A 13,123-nucleotide genomic window follows, 5' to 3' on the forward strand; every position below is an offset into this window, starting at 1 on the left:
TTGTGTGGGCAACTTCTCAATTGACATTTCCTCCTCTCAAATACCTTAACTTGTGTCAAGTTGACGTAAAACCAAGTTGGCACATGTGCCTTATGATCAAAGTAAGAGAACATCACTTAAGAACCAGTTCTATATATTTGACCCATGGACATTTAGCTAAGCGTCTCAGAGTGACTGCAACAACTGCTTTCCACTAGGGTAAACACCAAAGACTGGGATTCACAGAGAGCACATTGGTCATGTGAGACACACCCATCTACCTCTGCAGGCAATTACATTGACTGAGGATCTGCTGTTTACAGCAGGACAATGAGGAGATGGCATATGGTTCAGGGGCAACAGTGGTAACAGGTTTACACTGAAGTGTGTGGTTGATTCCCAGAGATTTCACATTTAGCCAGGGGAAAGGCATTGCCAACAAGGTAACAATGGGACTGAAGTTGGTAGCAGGCCAAGTTTACACACAGGGGATGACTCTACATGACATCATCTAGAAGCTAGAATGGTTCTAAGACATGGATAGACTGATGAGAATCCAGATGAGAACTCTGGGGGATAGGGATGTTGTACATGTAAGGGCCTAGACACGGCAGCATGGAAAGAGGGACCTTCTTGGCCAGGGAGCTCCAAATGATGGGAGTCCATGTGGTCTCTGACAGCTGCAGGATTTAATTTATCTAAGGATGGCAGCTATTGGGTGTACAGTGGGGAGATATGTAAAGCAGGAGGGTTCTCCGAAGATGAATGCCTGCTTCCTAGACTACTTTCAAAGCATTTAGATGTGCAAAAGGCCTGTTTGCTGTCAGCAGGCTTTGAGCCAACCCTCCAAGCTCTGTGAATATGCCAGTTACCTAGACACTCATTACTGGAGCAAGTCATTAGATCTACCTTCTCCGAGATCATAGACTAATGAGTGAGACAGACATGTTTGTGATGCACGTGTCACTCACCATCATTCATCTTACTGTCCATGCAATTTACCCACCCACCCATGCATCATTGTACTCATCCTGCATGCATGCACCCATCCCATCTACATTTGCATGCAAGTATGCATCCTTTATCTTTGTATCAACCTATGCATCATCCATCTGTGCATTTGTGCATCTCCACCCTTCCACCTCCCTAGACACTGATTTTCAGGGTCAATGCCACTTCATCAATAATATATAAGACAACAAATCCCAGATTCTTGGAGATTACAGACTAATTAGTGAGGCAGACATAACCATGCATCTTTCGTCTTTCTACCCATGCATCCACATAGATATATATCATCTATTCATGCATTCACCTATGTAGCCATGTATCCATTTACCTATTCACCTATGCATCCATTAAACACTAATTGGATGGTACTTCATCTCTGGTGGTGTGCTTGAGATGCAAGATAGAGAAATGAAAACCGTGTTTGATGTCCTGTGATAAATCATATTTATTCGTTCGTGAGATTAGTCCATGGTTTAGACCAAGAAAAGCCAGAGGGAGTTGTTGCAGAGGGCATTGCTAAATGATGAAGGTCTCACATCTACTGGAAGACTAATTTTCTGGAGGAGTGGCAAACAAATTGACAGAGAGTACCTAAAGGGCATGCTAGGGAAAGCATTTACAAATGAGAGGTCAGTGTGTGATGAGGCTCAAGGGTGGAGGTTGTCATGTGAGTTTGGTGCCAGATGGAAAGATGTGAAGAACGAGGCATCAGACTGGGCATAGGCAAGAGCAAGATGAATCATGACCCTTGGGCCATACTACAGAAGGGAACCAAAGAAAGCTTTCAATCACAGAAGTGTAGGCAGTCCCTGATGGCTGTGGAAAAGGAAAAGTTGCTAGGACACCTGATAGGAAGCAGGTCCTAAGGAGAACTAGAGAGCATGTAAAACAGACATCATGCAAAGAAGGGGTCTGAGTAGGGGCTGATGAAGAAGTGGGGATGGAGTCCTGTACTCTGGCTAAACTCTGCATTTACTTCCTGAGTAGAATATGGTTTATTGTAGGCTGTCAGACATGGTCTTCCTTTCTCTGTTTTGGATGCCCAACATAATACCAGAGATGAAGCAAGCATTTAGCTGATGTATGGATAGACAGAAGCATGTATGTGTGGAAACTTAGATGGATGGATGGATGGATGGATGGATGGATGGATGGATGGGGACCCATGGATGGATGGATAGGTGAATGGAAGCGTAAGTGATAGATACATGGATGGATATACCTGCCTTACCCATTAGTTTGTGATCTCCAAGAAACAAATATGTTGCCTTGTGGCAAAGACAAATGGATCCCACTGGTGGCTTGCTTGAGGGATGGGAAGGTGCATCCCTCCTATGGAATCTCCCTGTTGCCTGATTCAGCACCCTTTGAGACTTTGGCATTGAGTAAGTGCCTGCTGCTATAGAAGATGTTTTATTCTTCACTAAGAACATCTTTCATGAGTATCTACTATGTAGTAGATGCTGTGGATGTATATAATGTTGCTCTTGCTATGGGGTTTATGCTGTACAGAGACAGACAATAAAAAAGTAGAAAGCATTAAGCAGGTGTGAATAGACAGAAAATTAAATCTTGATGGATGGTGAACAGTCCCTACTTCAGATAGGGTGGGGAAGATGCTGTATCTAGAAATGCTGTTTTCAGAGAGAAAAAAAATCTATGCTTGTCTATTACCTTTATGCCTTCTTATCATTTAAGATAAGTGACAATTATTTATATCCTTCTGTCTTTTGGGGGAAAGGTGAATTGGGGTAATGGAAGTAAGTGGAGTAGCTGGTCTTGCTTGTCAAAGTAATTAGATTAAGAGGTGTCTAGTGCTGGTGAAAAGTGTCTGCGTGCTATGGGGGTATCTCCAGCAGTGGGGACCATCAGTGTGTGCAACATCTTGCAGCAGACCAGCAACTCAGATGAAAGGAAGACAGAGGAAGGAGCCTAGCTCCATGCAAATCCCTTTATTTCCTGAGTGAGCCTGTCTGTTAATGTCACCATGGTCTGCTAACACCAGACCCTGGCTTCTTTGACCTTTGACCTTTGAATTCGAACTCAGTACTAGCAGCTCTTTAGGGACTTTAGGGACTTTCCTAGCTTCACACATTGGGTTACAGTTGCTGAGACATCTGGCTTCCTGGCCTGGGAACCTGGTTCTCTGCCTTCCTAGCATGCACATAGCCATTGCTGGACTATCCAGACTCTCTTATGCAAACCTAATCAAATAAATCCCCCTTAATACCATGTATCCAAGTGTATTATATTTGTTCTGCTCCTCTATAGATCTCTGACTAAAATGGTAAGTAGTTCAATTAATTTCAGGATGTATTCTGTTGTATCAGAAAGAAGACAGGCTTTTAATGGTTGCTTCTGAGCCAGTTTTATACTGCAAGGACTTGTGACCTTAGAGGAAAGGGAAGAACAAAGGGAGGAGGAAGGAGCTCCAGAGGAGAAAAACAGCATGAACAGAGGCAGGGAAATAACACAAAACCAGCAAGACATGTTATGCCATAAGTAGCAAGGGACGTAGGGGACAGAGTGTGAGAATTCCTAGCCAGTTTTTCTGGGCTTTGAACATACAGATGCTATTTTTCACAATCAGAAGTGACCAGATGTATGGAGGACAGAAGTCAGATATTTTTACTTCCGTCCTCTTGTGTGTATGTATATGTGTGTGTGTCTGTGTGTGATGTGTATGTCTATGTGCATGTGTTTATGTGTATGTGCATGTGTGCATGATGATGATAAAGGTGTGTGCGTGTGTGTGTGTGTGTGTGTGTGTGTGTGTGTGTGTGTGGTGTATTTTCCATGTGTTTGGGGAGATGGTTAGGGTTGAGCTTCTTGTGAGGGAGCAGGTTCAAGAAGGCATCAGTTAGACTTGAATACTATCTAATTCAGCCCTCAGTGCCACTCAGGTAAAGATCTCCAACACACATGTTGTCTAAAACACACATGTTGTCAACTCTGTTGTGTAAAACAGCTGTCCCAAGAGTCACTGAATGCTGGACTGTGGGAGTGGGAATAGAAGGAATTTATAAAAATAAATGTAAGACTGTGTCTTCGCACATCTTATCTCTACTTTCCTTAGCCCTCTGGATGGTGCCCTAGCCCTGGACTTAAGACAAGCTATTCTTGATGGTAAGGCCATGACAAACAAGAGTGCCACCTGATATCTCAATTTCCCTTTGTAGTTTCCAGGGTGGGTCCAGATTTTGTGAGATCTGAAGCATTTGCACCAGCGAAGCTTGTAAGAAATGAATGTACAGTTCCAAATGCAAAATGACACAGGGCTTCAGGGAGACATCTGTATGAGGCTCCACCCTCAAGGCACACTGGCTTCATGGTCACTTTTGTCCAGAGTCCCTTGAGACCTCACCTTACACATGTCTCTCTCCAGAGACATGTATAACTTGTCAGAGGAGTGTTCAGAGAGAAAGATAGATGCGAACACATATTAAGAGAATTTGACAAATCAAACATGGAAGCTGAGAAATCTCTAATTGTTCACCTACCTGCTGGAGAACAGGGACATCCCAAGTTCTCAATACCCAGGAAGCAGATGGCTCACCTCTTGGGTCAACGCTGAAAGTCTGACAGTCCACAGAGCTCCTGGAGCATCATAGTCAGCTTCAGCTCTCAACTTGATGGAAACCCGGAGTCAACTGGAAAGGTGGAACCTGAGCTAACGAATTGCCTCTATCAGCTTGTCCCGTGGCTATGTCTACGGAACATTTTCTTGCTTAATGATGAATGTGAGAAACCTCAGCTCTTCGCACACAGTACCATACCTGGAAGTGTTCCTGCGTGCTATAAGAAAGCAGGATGGGCTAGCCATAGGCAGTGTTCCTCCATGGCTTCTGCATTGGGTTTCTGTCCTGATGTCCCTCAGTAGTGGACTGTGAGCTGTCAGCCAAATAAATCCTTTCCTTCCCAAGTTGATTTTGGTCATGGTGCTTTATCACAGTAAAAAAAAGGAAACTAGAACACTGTCCCAGAGTCCCAAAGCCAAAGAAACTGGACTTCTAATGTTGAAGGCAAGAGGAAAAGGAGGGTTAAGTGTAGCTAGAAGGGAGGAAACATTCTCTTGCCTCTACTCTCTAGTTATACCTGTCCTGTTCCAGTAACTGGACAGTGTGTCCATCTTCATTGAGGGTGGATCTCTCCTGACAACTACATGCTGTCCCCATCCACCAATCCCCAGGCTCCCCTGAGGCAGCTCAATTATTCAAATCAAATTCCAAACCACATGCATTTCCTTTACAGCAGAGGATCAGGCTCAGTCTTGCTGAGCATGAACAATTACTGAATTATGAGCTACTTGGGCATCTCCTAATCCCGTCAAATCGATGCTCAAACCAACCATCATGGGTGTGTCCCCTCCTTGAGAAGGCACCCCCTGTTCCCCTTAATCTGATTAAACCTGCTTCTGTCTCAGAGTATAACTCTGCTCCCTGTCTTGAGGAAGATAGAGGACATCAGAGAGAACGTGAACATCCTGAGGGCCCAAAGTGCCTTCCAAGCTAGTGAGCGGGTAAGTAGAGAGGGCCACTGCCGGCTCCCACAGCTGTAAAGATCAGACATAGGCAGTGGCGGTGGGTGTCACTGTCCTTGGTTCTTCAGTCCGACTTCCCCATGTGGATTAGGATGTCCTTCGCCAGTGCATGGCAGCTGGTTTTCACAGTAACCATATACAGTAGATACGCAGCAAGGTGTGAAGAATTTATGTCTGAACCAAGACTCGTACCTCATTAAAACTCTCAGAATTCTAAACTGGTTTGAGGAGCATCTTCTAGCTCTGTTAAATAGAGGCAGGCACGAGGAATGAGCTGCCTCGGTGGCTATCCCTCCTATCCTCTGGTTACCCACGACTGTTCCCGGGTAGTGGGGACAGCCTGCACCTAGAGATAATTTTCTCTTCTGGGAAGTCGTTGTCAAAGCTGCTTTTATTAAGAGCACGCTTCAAAGGACTTATTATTCCTCATTGTCTACATCTAGCAGAGCTGCCCTGGGAATGTTCAAAGAAATGACTACAAATGAAGTTACCGTGAAATGACCCAGAAAACAAGTCTGCCCGATGATAGGAAACCCCACCTGTAACAGTGGTCAAACAGCGATGCTCGCAATCCATACTATTAAGCTTCATGTCTGCAGAGTGTGTGCTGCACTTTAACCAACTGCTCTGGGGCACAGAGTAGAGTGAGCAGTTTTCTAATTCATGCCTCCCTTAGTTTCCCCTCAGCTGACTTCTTACCACCTGAAACTGGATATGGGAACACATGTATTTGTATTTGTATATTTGTATTTGTATAGCTTCTGGTGTCAAGGTATTCAACAGTTACTGACTTTGAGTCAAAATAAGCTAATGGAAGATGAAGACTATATGGAGAGACTCTGACATAGTTACATAGTTGCTTTCTGCTCATAACGCCTTGCCATTTTGGAACCAAGCTTATCAGATGGGAGCCATGTGGAAGTGCAAGTTTGCTTAAGTGTGTCAAGTGTCACTCTGAAAGTGAACTGAGCTGCTCATCACGAACATGTGGTAAAAATTTTGGTTTCTTAAAAAAATCTAGGTATGTTATGGGGATATAGTTTTGCTTTAATCCCAGATGTGGGATATGGGGCTGCTTCAGATTGTCCACAGCAGCTGACTATGATTTGTCTCATGCTCTGGCAGGGGAGTGGTTCTGCCAGCTGAAGATAGTTTAGAATTCTGAGGACTCTTGGGAGGGTAAAAAATGCCAGAGCCCCAAGAGGCTGTGGAGGCTGCTTCTCCCCCTGCTGCTGCTGCTCCCCCTGCAGCTGCTCCCTCTGCTGCTGCTGGTTCTTGTTGCTGTAGTTTGTCAAGAGGTCCTGAGTAAAGAGGAGAAGAAGAAAATGGATATCCTGACAATGTAGATTGTACTTGCCCAGAGGAACTCAGTGCCCCTATCAGCAGGAAGTAGTCTGAAGAGATCTACTCCCCCTTTTCCCTCTAATCTCCTTTCTAGCCTACCTAGTGTTGGGGTGTTGGAAGGGATTGGGGTGGAGAAGGGTGGTAGATATAAGAACACAATTAAGTAGTCAAAAACTATGCCTACATGAGTGTGTGTGTGTGTGTGTGTGTGTGTGTGTGTGTGTGTGTTGGGGTGAGTATGTGGAGGACAGAGGTCAGCTTCGATTCTTTCCTTTGTAACTCTCTTAATTTTTGAGACAGGCTCTCTCTGAACTTAGAACTCAATTTTTCAGCTGGAGTAGCTATCAGTGGGCCCCAAGGCATCAGCCCTGGGGCTCCAACTGTCTCTGTCCCCAGCTGGGATTACTGGTGCCAACCATCATGGCCAACATTTTAATGTGGGTCCTGGGTGGTCCAGACTCTCTCCCCAGCCCACTGGTCATTGAATTTAAAACTCCAGTTGAACCCACAGTTGTCTGGGAAGGAGCCAAACCACGTGCCGGTGGGGCTGGCTCTAGCTCGGACCACTTTTAAAGACTCCAGTTGATGTTTAGTGAAGGGTGGAGGATGCAGAAACCCTCAAGCTCTGGCTATGTGTCTCAGAACTAAGGTCAAAACAAAGGACAGGGTCCACTGTGAACCTCTGGTTCAGTTCCCACTTTCCCACTTCAATTAATGAAATCTTGGACAAAGCAGCACCTTAGAACCCTCGATTTTTTTTTCCACCTCTGACATTTCCAGTCCCCATCTTTCCCACTGGGTTCTGAGAATTAAATGGAGTAAATGAATTTGTATTGAAGTTTGTTTTACACAATCCTTAAGAAACACTAAAGGATCTTTAAAGTTGTGACCAACTGTTCTCTAAAGCTCTGCACACACTATGGGCTTTGTCACACTGCCGAAAGCCTGTGTTCTGGAGGGAACTGGGTACCCCAGGAGTGGAGTGTATCTTTTTGTACTATGTATGCTAAGAGTATATACATACTTCCACTCACTCTAGTTCTAAAAATATGATTTCTAATTTATTTTTTTGAAAAGTTCATGCATGTGTACAATGTACTGGGATCATATCTACCTCGTCTAACTCACCCCTGGGTCTCCCCAACACTTCTAATTCCCAGTTTCATGGCTTATTTTATTTAACCCACCTAGCCCAATTTTGATGCCCATGTGCTCCTGGGTATGAGGTCATCATCCAACCAGCATGGGCAACCTATCAATGGGCAACTCATACTCACCCTCATCTTTATCATCAGCAGAAAGATCACATTTTCAAGGCATGTGCTCCCACTAGGAACCTTTAGGAAGATGATGAAGAATTCCATATGAAAAGTCCTTATTAGAAGGTCACTTTTCTAGGGTTGGAGAGATGACTCAGCATATAAGAATTCTTGCTGCTCCTCCAGAGAGCCTTTGAGTGTGGATCCCAGCTCTCACATCTACAGGTCACAGTTGACTGTAACCCTAGTTCCAGGGATTCTGCTACCCTCTTCTGGCATCTGAAGACACCAGGGCTGACATAGACATACACAGATAAAAAAAAGATAAAATTAAAAATTTCATTTTTCTAAGCGTTCCTGATCCCCTTAACTTCATGAGTTTTCAGCTGGTTTTAATTATGTAAATTTAGATATGAAGTGTGTTCCACTACACTGGTCTGTAGATGAATTTCAGGGCCAGAGAGCCCAGAGTGTCACAGCAGCATTTCTGATTCTCATAATCAGCTTTTTTTCTTAATGAAACTAGAGCTACTTGCATGTGGAGGTGTGTGGGCATAGAATTAATCTATCTGGTACACTTCTACTAGCCCCTATGGAGAACTCATCCAAGTGTTTAAAATTGAAAGCAAATTAAAATGGTAGCTGAAGTGGTCAGGGACTCTCACTTGGATAGGGCCAAGTGTCACTGAAGAAACTTGGTAGCTGCTGAGACAAGTCCCCTAGACAGCTTCTTGGTTGGTCTGATTGAAGTTCTGTGGAAAGTATAAGTTTTCATTTTGCTTTATTAGTTTTTTTGCATGTGCATGTATGTGGGTGTGTTTATGTTGGTGTGTTTTCATGTAGAAAGAGCTACCTGGTGGATGCCACCAGATTAGAAACCCATCAGCCAGCATTCCCCAGGGATCAGGAATATAGCAAAGCCATGGGAATGCTTGCATGAAATACGGCACTAAACAGCTTGTACGCTATCGTGAGAGAAATGGCCACATTGCAAACCCATGTCTTAGGTGGATCTGTGTCTGAATGCCCATCTGCAGGAGTGCTCTGTGGGCACTTTCTGTTTTTACCAAGGAATGTGACTGTACTCATGGCCATAGGATTACAACTGTTACTTTCTAAATGGGGGCATTTAGAATTTCTTTCTAGGATTTTATCTAAATGTAAAAATTAAGTGTATGATAACACTTGAGTCACCAGCATTTGCTTCTTTATGGACTCTTCTTTCTTCTACCTTTCAAGTCCCTAACACTAAGTAGGAAAGAAAAAAGTGTAGAGGGGAAAGGGGGTGATGTTATCATTAGACTACTTCCTGCTGATTAGGGGCATCGAGTTCCTTGGGGTAAGTTTGATCTTCACTGTCAGGGTACCTAATTCTTTCTTTTCATCTCTCCACTCACAACCATTTGACATACCACAACCAACAGCATCCAACAGCATCCAACCACCAAACTGGCCAACCAGCCTCCCTCTTGGGGCTCTAGCATTTATATATCCATAGAAAAGTCCCCAGAATTCTGAACATCACACACTTGCAGAAGCTGCAGCTAGCAAAACCATTCCCCTGTTAGAGCATGAGGCAAATCATTGTCACCTACTGTGAAGCAGCCTCATATCCCCACACCTGGGATTAAAACAAGAACATATTCCCATACTATTTCTGTTTCGTTTTGTTTATTTTTTAAGAAACTAAAGTTCTCACTACACATATGCATACTACATACTCACAAAGCAGGTTACAGGAAACAGGAGAAAACACATGTAGAGAAGTGTGCTATGGGGCCTGGGTGAGGCATTGAAAAACTGGCTGCTCTTTCAGAAGACCCAGGTTTGATTCCTAGCACCCACACAATGGCTCAAACCATCTGTAACTTCAGCTGCAGGGAATATGATACCCTCTTCTGCCCGTTCCAGGAACTTCACACACATGGTATACATACATACATGCAGGTAAAACACTCACTTATACACACATATGTTTTACTAGGGGAAAGACATGTATTGTGGATTAGAGAAACTTGGTTTGTTGCTCTGATTCACCAACCAAAACTTGGTTGGGAAAAAAAGGGTTTATCTGGCAGATGGCTCATAGCTCATCACTGAAGGAAGCCGAGGCAGGAACTTGAGGCAGGAACAGAGGCAGAGGCTGTCGAAGAATGCTCGTTACTGGCTTGTTTCCTTTGGCTTGCTCATCTTTCTTTATAATACCACCCAGTGTGGTTTCCTGTTTTTTGTTTGTTTTTTGTTTTGTTTTGTTTTGTTTTTGTTTTTGTTTTTTGAGACAGGGTTTCTCTGTGTAATCCTGGCTGTTCTGGAACTCACTCTGTAGACCAGGCTGGCCTCGAGCTCAGAAATCCGCCTGTCTCTGCCTCCCAAGTGCTGGAATTAAAGGCGTGCGCCACCACTGCCCAGCTGGTTTCCTGTTTTTAATGCCCATGTTAAATCACAAAACTTTCTAGAATAAGGAACATTAGGATCTCCCTCCTCTCATTATTTTTACCCTCCATTGATACTGTAAACACCACCTTTCCCTAATCCCAAATCTCATATAAATATCATTTTCTACTGTGGTACCGAGCAGAGGTAACAGACAAACAAACAAAAAAAAAAAACCAAAATAGTTGCCAACAGCTAAAATTAACCTGTGATCCTATTCTTTTGGCTCATAGTAAATTTCCTAGTCTGCAGTTGCCTGAGTGGAGGAAAAAAACAAAAAACAAACAAACAAACAAAACCAAATATCTTCACAAGAAAACGTAGACTTTTACAGTGTCTTAGAGTTAGAAGGCCTGTTTCCAAGTGGGCAAGGCCTGCTGGGGCTCTGGATCACAGCTTACCTTGTCACAGTCAGGAACCTGTATTTGGATTTTTGGTCTGGCCTTTATGTGTGTAAACTCTAGGACCCTATAAAAGGAGTGTGTATTCCATACCTTTCTGGTCTCAAGGGTTTGTGGAGTCTTCCTGTGTGCAGCTCTGGCTAATGATTCCTGTTACCACCAGTTCCAGAGCTCGGCAGGGGTGTTAGCAGGGTGATGAGCCAGCTCCCTTGGAACTAAGAACAATGAAGAATGCTATGCTCAGTGTTGTTGGTAAGGCACCTGTCTGATCCTTGCCTCCTTTAGAAATGCCTCACCCTCTCTGACATTCCTTGATAAACACCTCCTTTTGGTTCCGAATGGGTGACCCTACTACAGAGTTCTCTGAGCAACTGTAAAGTTTATGCATGTCTGTCACCTTGTATTTTGAACCAAACCTAAAAGGAAAAAACAAAAACAAAAACAAAAACCATCCACCTTACAAATCTTTATACCAAAGCAGTGCTGGGAGAATTTATTAAATCAAGTGGGAGAGAAAACAGACTTTGTTTTTATCACAAGTTGTATTTCATGAGACTCCCTCACTATCAAATTCATTCAGGTAGTCAAGTAACACCAGCTACTGTGAGCATTAAATATACAGGCAGCCTTCTTAAACCCACTGCATTTTCTTATTTCCCAGTGAGGAAAAAAAAAAGTTCCATGTCACCAAGAATTATTTAACTGAGGGGATCTCTACCTTGGAAAATAGATGGATTAAGATGTTTTTTGTATCGCTGACCGATCACACACAATTCACAGCTGCAGTGGTTCCTCATGCATACACCAAAGAGGCAGGGTCACCAGAATGCAAGTATTACCATGAAATGTTAGATATCAAGAAAAATGAATGCACTCTTTGAAGGTGATTCACTGTGTGACCAAGTTGCCCTGCTCGTGAACAGGCATGGGGTGAGGAATCACAGAAGGTGGAGGTGTGAGTCTGGGTTAATAATTTTGCTAATTATCCGTACTTAGAGATGAGGGCCCACCATGGTAGATCTCTCACCAACCATCACTGTTGTGTCTACCATTTCCAGGGACAAGGACTCCCATTGTTTTTTTTTCTTCTTAGCATCAGCATGAAGACAGGAGGGTGGCATCAAAGTGACCAGCCCAGGAGGTCTGTGCTGCACCAGCAGTGAGCCATTTCCAATAAAAAATATAAAAAGTGGGTGCTTTTATCTGCAGGGCCTTGCTAGGTCTTTTTAAATTTTGATTTTATTGGGGTCACAGCTGAGGGGCCAGATGCAAGTCACTCAGTAGCTGAGGCACACACTTGGTGTGACTGGTCCATGGTAACTCAGCGTGTTCTACAAAACGTCCACACTCCTCAGCTCTCCGAAAGGCCAGAAGAGTGCTCACTGTGAGCCTGCACACCATGCTTCAGTTTGCAGTCTTCCGGGCCAGTGCTGCCCCATGATGGCCCTTGGTACTCACCTTCCTGCCTCAGTGCTCAATCTGCTGACTGCTCTGCTGAACACAACCTGGGCCATGTGTACTGTCAGATCAAATGAATGTTCCCTGTCCATGGTGGACTCTGTTCAAACTGTTCTATTAATCCTGACTCTCTGGGGAAAAATACTTTATAATTAACTCTAATTTTCTTCACACAGACATATAGCCATATGGTGGCTTAAATTAGTGATATTTTCCAAAGGTTTCAGGAGTAGGGGAGGAGAAACACCCATAGCAGAATGTGCATGGTTTAATCTATATAAGCACAGAGGCTTAAAAAATGTTCAGCCATTGAGCATTTAGTACTAAATTAATTAAATTTCCTTAGATAAATTAAGATACTCAGATGGCTTTTCTTTTCTACTTATGTAATAGACCCTAAGTATCAGGCAGAATACATATAAATTGATGACTGTAAAATATATGGCTGTACTTATTATTCAGTTTATCAAAAATTATATGCCTGATGTTCATTTCCTAACACACATGCAGAAATGTAATTAATAGAGAAATTTCCCATTTGTGTATGCACACACAAATACACATTTATTTAAATTAAATCCCTATTTCAGTCTCCCTTATGAATCAAATTTTACCCCTTAACATAATTAAATCAGTACCTTTCATAAATTAGATATATTCAAATAATCTATTACTATGTTTTTTGTTTTTTTTTTTTT

The 13,123-nt window shown here is 43.3% G+C and overlaps 1 long non-coding RNA gene across 1 annotated transcript in view; it reads right to left on the reverse strand.

Annotated features, from left to right (window-relative positions):
• Window positions 1-6,259: 6,259 nt before the first annotated feature.
• The window catches only part of LOC116070918, an 8,208-nt gene continuing 1,344 nt past the window's right edge, over window positions 6,260-13,123 (reverse strand). Inside the window, exons 2-4 of the long non-coding RNA XR_004110628.1 lie at window positions 11,061-11,182; window positions 8,152-8,427; window positions 6,260-6,831 (exon numbers count right to left, since the gene is read on the reverse strand). This is a non-coding gene — a long non-coding RNA (uncharacterized LOC116070918). The remainder of the gene's footprint in view (window positions 6,832-8,151; window positions 8,428-11,060; window positions 11,183-13,123) is intronic.

Source organism: Mastomys coucha, unplaced genomic scaffold (genome assembly GCF_008632895.1).
Source record: "Mastomys coucha isolate ucsf_1 unplaced genomic scaffold, UCSF_Mcou_1 pScaffold22, whole genome shotgun sequence".
Classification (NCBI taxonomy): domain Eukaryota; kingdom Metazoa; phylum Chordata; class Mammalia; order Rodentia; family Muridae; genus Mastomys; species Mastomys coucha.